The following is a 7,859-nucleotide window of genomic DNA, read 5'->3' as shown; positions in this document are numbered from 1 at the left end:
AATCCAGTGTAACATATAATATTTTTATTTAAAAAATTTACTATGTTATAACTGAGTGGGAAAGAGGAGATAAAAAGAGACAGACCAAACTATAATGGTGGTTGTCTCTGAGGGGTGAGGGTGGGATAATAGGAGTCATTCAATTTCTTTGTTAAGTATTTCTATAATGTTTAAATTTTGTGTGTAAAATATGTATTTCATTTTTATATAATTATAAAAAAGCGGCAGCTAAAAATTGAAGTGATGGGAAAAGTCACGGATTGATAATTCATTGGACAGTAAGAATTTCATGTCTACTTCTCCCAAGGTCATTCTTCTAGAAGAAGGAGACTCAGATTCAAGTCCTGACTGTGCCCCTGATTCACAGACTGAGCAAATTGTTCCTTGTCTGCTGTCCTTAATTTTACCACTGGACAACAAAAGGGTTGAACTGTGCTTACAGTTCTCACAATCTCCCTTAATGGTCCTTCCCAAAAGCTGCCCAGAGTAAATGAAAGCTTTCTATGAGCTGACCACAAGCCCCTCTATGGTGGCCTCCAGCCTGCCCCTTACATGCCCTGCTCCAAGCTCCAGCTCTGCATATGCTCTTGTGTTTGTACACACACAAACAGAATGAAAGCCAGCTATCACAGAACTTTTTGTGATGGACATTTTGGAACCACATTCTCAGTGAACACCTCTCTGACTTTATCCTGCTTGGCCTCTCAGCCACATCTCACGTTGCTGACAGCACTCTTCTTGAAACTTTCTCTTCCCTTAGCTTTCATGTCACTGTCTTAATTTTCTCCCTTTCTGATTATTCCTTCTTCTCAGTGTCTGTTGATGTCTCTTTCCTCTCTGCCCACTCCTTCCCTGTTGTTCTTCCTTGGGATTCCAGGCTGGTCCCTTTTCTCACTCCATACACTCTTCTCTAGTTATATTATTCTTTTCTCATGGTTTTGACCACCATCTGTGCCTTGGACTCAAATTTCTACCTTGGACTCATATCAGTCTGCCTACTTGGCATGTCTATAGACACCTCAATTCAGCATATCCAGAACTAAACTCATTGTCTCTTCCTGACACACCTGCTCTCCCTTCCACTCACCCTTCACAAAGCCCCTGAGCCTTTCCTGTCACACACCACTCACTCACTCACTCACTCACCACACTCTGTTTTCATTGTTTAAGCAACTACCCTTCCTTCTCTCCTCAGCACAGTGCCTGGCTCTTAGCAGATTAATTGTAATTAAATGATAAGCATTTTAAGCACATGGTTCATGCCATCCCTGACTAAAGCCTATCTGGAAAGCAAAACACATTTTTCTCAGAAGTTTAGAATCTAGCTGAGGATTTTGCAGTCCCAATTAGAACTTCATTCCTATAGGCTTTATCTCTTTTCTGCTGTTCCCAAGTCTTCACTAAAATACAAGAGTCCCCTTGGAAAAATCTCACTTCAAATTCTTGTCAACTGCTGCCCTAGTCATTGGTTAACCAGTATGTGCTAACAACTTAGTTTTAAATTAATCCCTTTGTTATCAGCTAACACTTGAGTAGTTAATATTTGATTTTCTACTACCACCTTAATTATCTTCTAACACTTTATTTGTAAGCCAAATACTTTATTTATATAGGTTATATATTAGTATTTAGTAGTGTGAATGGAAAGAGGGCAGGTCAGTGTGGGTAGGCACATCCCAGTCCTGTAACTTCTCTTGTGAAAGGTTTTTAAGCAAGGGCCATCCATTGTTCTTGTGCATCTAGGTTAACACACCTTTGAAATGCTAGAAGTAATACCCCTCAAAGGCGTAACCACCCTTAAGAAAGCACATAAACTTGTAATCCAATCCCTGCCTTATTTTTTTCCACCACCGTGTAATCTTCCTTAAATTCCCTCTTTAATTCCAAACGCATAAAAGAAACTGCAAACATATTCTCCGAAGCATTTGCGATCTTGCTCCCCAGCATATCTCATCAGTTTGGCTTGAATAAACTCTTACGAAAATTCTCTACAGGTTTGGATGTTCCTTACGTCAATAGCAGTTTAGTTATTTGCCAAGCCTTAATTATTAATCGACATTTTAGTTGTCCCCTTAAAACTTTTTACTGATCCCTTAGCTATCTGCTATTAAAGATAGGTTAGCAATCCAGAGACCAGCAGTTAGGAGTTTGGAGAGGGCTCATTTCTGGCTGTGGACATGATAAAGGACATTATCTTTTGCCGAGCTCTCCTTTCACCCTCAGATGATTCATTCTCTTTCAACATCAACTAGTCCCAGGTCCTTGGAAAAAGGGAGGTCCCATCCTAATTGCTTATTTACTTCACTGAGTTGGGCTGAAGGGTGGAGGGAAAAGCGTGTGACTATGAGGTGACTTCCTGGAAAATTATGGTTGGAAGAGATACTCATTCATCAACAAGTATTTGAGCACTACTTATGTGTCAGGCTCTGCACCAGGTTCCAGAGATATATCAGTGAATAAAACATGCATATTCCCAGCTGTCATAGCACTCATAAAATAGTGGGAAAAAACAAACATTAACCAAATAATTACTACAATTATTATATTTACAATTATGATAAGCACTGGGAAGAAGTACAGGAGCCATGAATATGTATGAAAGTGACATTGGACCTATTCTGGAGTTCAGAGAAAGCTTCCCTGAGGAATGACATTTAGCTGAGAGCTGAAATTTTAATAAGTCAGTCAGGGGAAAGAAGTGGGGAGGTCCTAAGCAGGTGGAGTGGCTCCAGCAAAGGCCCTAAGGAAGGAAGATGCTCCATAGGATGGAGCCAGTGCAGCCTGGAGCCAAGTAATAAGAAGAGAGGAGAAGTAAGCAGGGGCCAGATCATTTAAGACCTTGTGAAATGCAGGTAAGAAATGATAGTGACCTGACTTAGCATGACAGAATCTGTCTTCAGTACCAAACCTGAAAGCCAGAAATAAACCCTGGGGCAGAGGCAGATGTGGAACTACTGTTAGAAGTGGGCTGTTCTGGAAGCTGCCTGGAGGGCCAGTCACCATGGAGACACCTGTGGAAAGCAGCCCCAGGAGGGCCAGCTGGAGGGGATTTCCAAGGTCTGGGTCCCTACAAAAAACCAAGCTGCTTGCATAGATTCCCGGGCCTCACCCAGAATGATTATATTGCGGGTAGTCAAAAGACCATATTTTAAGAAAGAAATGCTCCCTTGGGTATAATAAAAGAAAGAAATGCTGCCTTGGGTATAACAAAATCTCTGCAGCTCCCTCTCCAAAATCACCCTTAGTTAAGTGATTCTTAACTAAGGGTGATTTTGCTCAACAGGGGACATTTGGCAAGATCTGAGGACAGTTTGGGCTCTCACAAGTGGAGGATGGGTACTACTGGCATCAAATAGGTAGAGGCCCAGGGAGGCTGGTAAACATCCTGCAGTGCATAAGACTTATGTGAAAGAATTATGTGGCTCAAAATGTCAATGGGTTGAGAAATCCTGCTCTAGAGTATTGCAAAGCAGGATTTATATCCCAGTGCTGCTGCTTAGCAGCTAGGTGACTCAAGTACAAAGTCCTTTACTTCTCTGAGCCTCAGTGTCCACCTCTGGGACATCAAGAATATTAATAGCACTTACCTCATAGTCCTATTGTAATGATTAAATGTCAGTAAATCCATAAAGCACTGCAATGCCCAGATACATAGTAAATATTCAGTAAATTACAGTAGTGCTTGTGTTTTTTTAGGTGTTATTGTTCCCATTGAAAAGACAAGAAAAGACAGGAAAATGACTTGCCCAAGGTCAAGAGAAAAAGCAATTCTAGTCATGGAGTTGACAAAGTTCACTAAGAATCTTCTGTAGACAAAGGCTTCAGTTTTCTTGTGTATAAACTTAACATGAGACACAATCTTTGCTCTCAGCAAAGTGAAAGAGGAGAACTAAGCTTTACTGAGTGCTTACAAAGCTATATCTCATTCCTATGAGGGAGGTATTATGACTTATATTTTACAGATGAGGCCAAGTGACAAGTCCAAAGTCTACCAGTAAGTCAGCTGCCAAGTAGCAATAGAATACAGGCAACTCTGGTACCAAAGTCCTTGCCTTCCCCTCTGTCCTTTGCTTCATGGACTTTGATAGTATTCCAGCAAGGACAGGGAGGGTTTAGTCTTAGAGACACTGGTCCTGGGAGAGGGCCAGACATTCACTCCAGGGTGCAGAAGTCTTGGAATAAATTCCAGAAGGGGCTGATCTCAGTCTGAAAAAGAACTGTGAACATGCTTAATAAGATGTAAAGTGTTAGACTCACGTTGAGACCAGAGAAGAAGATAGGCAAAGGCAGTGTTTCCTTGAGTTTTGGAGACCGGCAGACTCAGGACAAATCTCAGTCTCTGCCATTCCTAGATGGGTCCTTGGGTGAAAAATTTAACCTCTCTGAGCCTCGATATCTTTATAGTTTAAAATAGCCACATTTCAGAATTATTTATTTATTAATTCCTTCCTTGAGGCAGAGTTGACCCATAAGACCATGCAGGTTTTGAAGGTTTCCAGCAAAAGGAACAAGTGAGAGTTGAAATCTAGTTCGAACTTTAATTACCAGGCCTTGTCTTTGGCATAGAGCTAAATCAGGCAAAGGAAGAGGCACTTTTTTTTTTTTTTTTTTTTGTATTTGCACAAAGGCACACAAAGGAACAAAGGTAGCACAAAGCAGCAGACCTGCCTTTAAGAATCAGTCCCTAGGCTGAGTTCTGTGAAACCATGGCTGAAACAAGTACAACCTCTGTCCTAGAGGAGCCTTTAATTTGAAGCTCTGATTCCAGTGAGATGATAGCACACGAAAAGTGCTCAATGAATGGTACATGTACAGTCAAGACAGCAAATGCTTCAAGAAAGAACGGTGCCCTGAAAATGGGTTACAGAAAGGCTTCCTGCAGTAAAGGTTTCTTCAAGCTGGTCCTTAAAGGGTGGAGATGATTTAGATAAGCAGAAGCAGGAAACTACAAGGGCAAAAACTTAAGAAAGGAGGCTCCTTTCCCAGGTCAGACTGGATGAATCAGAGCCTTCCTATATCAAAGTAGAAGCAGGTATAGTTGAAAAGGTAGGGAGAGATTTTAGAGGTCAGACTGGAATCATCGGGCTACTTCAACAGCTCAGGTCAAGCCTTCAGAGGATCTCTCTGTTTATAAATATATGGTGGAAAAGAATCAAGTGCAGAGAAAAAAGAATTACACAATTCTGCCTCAAAACTCAAAAGAATTTTCTTCGCCATTACACTGGAGATCCTCAATGTGTAATAAAATAAGAAAAAGAAGTAAAAACCGTCAGCTGGAAAGGAAAAGTAAACCTGCCTTTATTCATAGAATGCTTACTACGTGGTGTGGGAATAAATTGTTTTTATGATAACATTAAAAAAAAAAAAAACCTAAGTAGTAAAAGCTACTAGAACTAAATGAATTTAGCAAGTCTCAGAATACAAAGTGTATGTACAAAAATAAATTGTATTTCTATATTGTAGCAACATACAATTGGAAAATCACATGAAAAATGTCATTTACAATAACATCAAAAATAATAAAAAGGGATAAATTTTACAAAATATATACAAGACATGTACATGGAATAGTATAAACATTGCTGAGACAAATTAAAGAAAAACTAAATAAATGAAGATATATACTATGTTCACGGATTGTGAAACTTAATATTAAGGTGTTAATTCTCTCCAAATTGATCTATTGGTTCAATACAATCCTAAGCAAAATCCCAGCAGGTTTTTTGGGGCAGAAAGTGACAAGTAGATTCTAAAATTTATATGGAAATGCAAAGGTTCTCGAATCACTAAAACAATTTTTAAAAAGAAAAAGAGGATTATACTCCCTGATTTCGAGACTTACTTATAAAGCCACAGTAATTAAGACAGAGTGGTATTGGCTTAAGTTCAGATCCAGATCAATGAAATAGACCAGAGAATTCAGAAATAAATTTACACATATGTGGTTAATTAAGTTTTGACAAAGATGTCAAGTTAATTCAATGTAAAAAAGATCATTCTTTCAAAGGACAGTTTTGGAACAACTGGATATCCACATTTAAAAAGTGAACTTCAACTTTTGCTTCACACTAGACACAAAAATTAAGTCGAAATGGATTAGAGGTATAAATGTAAAAGTTATATCTATAAAACTTATAGAAGGAAATATAGGATGCAGTCTTGGGGTAGACAAAGATTTTTTTAAGATAGAACACATAAAGCACTAATTTTAATTTTAAAAAGTGATAAATTGGACTATAAGAACAATTCAATAGGAGGATAACCCAATTTAAAAATAAACAAAACAGACCTTTGCCAAAGAAGATGTATGAATGGTTAGTGAGCATATGAAAAGATGTTCATCATCAGCCATTCAAAAAAAAAATTAAAGCCACAATGAAATACCACTTTGACACCTATAAAAATGGTCAAAATAAAAATAACTGAGAATACCAAGTGCTGGTGAGTATATAAAACCTTACCTCTTATACACCACTGGTGGGGATGCAAAATGGTACAGCCAAGTTTGGCAACTTCTTATAAAGTTAAACATACATCTACCTTATTACCCAGAAATTCCACTGCTAGGTATTCACCCAAGAGAAATGAAAACATATGCACACACAGAAAAAAAAGCATATGTGCAAAAATGTTTAGAGAAACTTTATTCATAATAGTCTCAAACTGGAAACAACCCAAACATCTATTAACAATTGAAAGGATAAACAAATTGTATTTCTACATAATGGGTATATTTCCAGTAAAAAGGTACTACTTGTACATGCAACAATTTCTGTATATCTCAAAGGCACTGTAGTAAGGAAAAGGAATCAGACACAAAAGAGGACATATTATCTGATTCTATTAAGATAAAAATTTAAGAATAGGCAGAGCTAATCTGTAAAGACGAAGAACAGACCAGAAGTGTCTAAGGCAAGGCTGGGGGTGGGGAGGAGGGTTGGTTGCAAAAAGGGGCACAAAGAATGTTGATGTGATAGGTGATGGAAATGTGCTGTATCTTGACTATGGTGGTGGTTACATGAGTGAATACACTCAGGTACACACTCACTGAGCTATACACTTAAGATGGGTATATTTTATTGTTTGTAAAATATACCTCAATAGAATTGATTTTAAAAGAAAAAAATCTCAAGAGAAGTGTCATTATAAAGCAATAAAAAAACTGGAAGGAATGTAAATATCGAAGAAAATGGATAAGTCATCATGTATTACTAAATAGAAAACTATATTGCAGCAAAAAATGAATGAACTACATTGAGTGTGCACATCAGTATAGACAAAGCTCACAAATGCAAGATTGAATGAAAAAAGCAGGTTCCAGAAGAATATATACAGTATGACGCTATTTGAAATTTAATCACATGCAAAGCAACTCCCTACATTGCTCAAAGATCCATATATATGTGATAAATAAGAGTACGGAAATGATAAATACCAAATTCAGGAGTGCGTTATGGAGTAGCGGGCAGGGCAGGGAGGAGTACATAGGGGGCTTCAAACAGGATTGATCAATTTTTTTATTTCTTAAACTAAGTGGATGGTACATGGGTAGGTTTTGTGTCTTAAAGATGTTGCAGAAAAATAAATAAACAGCAAACTAACGAAAACCTAAACCAAAAGGGTGGCCACCTAGAGTTGAGGAGTGCCTGGCTGGTACCAGGAGATCTGAGTCTCCATCCGGATTTTGTCCCTGCACTTGATGTTCCACTGTGGCAAAGTCACTTCTCTCAGGATGAGGCGTAAAAGCCTCATTCCAGAAGAGAAGGAAAAGAATCCGAGGGGGCCCTCGGGAAAGGAAACCCAGGAAAGCACTTCTGGGGGCAGTAGGGCAATGGGGGAGTCCCAGGACTTCCTGTGGT

Source organism: Pteropus vampyrus, unplaced genomic scaffold (assembly GCF_000151845.1).
Source record: "Pteropus vampyrus isolate Shadow unplaced genomic scaffold, Pvam_2.0 Scaffold170, whole genome shotgun sequence".
NCBI classification, from domain to species: Eukaryota; Metazoa; Chordata; class Mammalia; order Chiroptera; family Pteropodidae; genus Pteropus; species Pteropus vampyrus.
Note: the sequence above shows the minus strand (reverse complement) of the source record.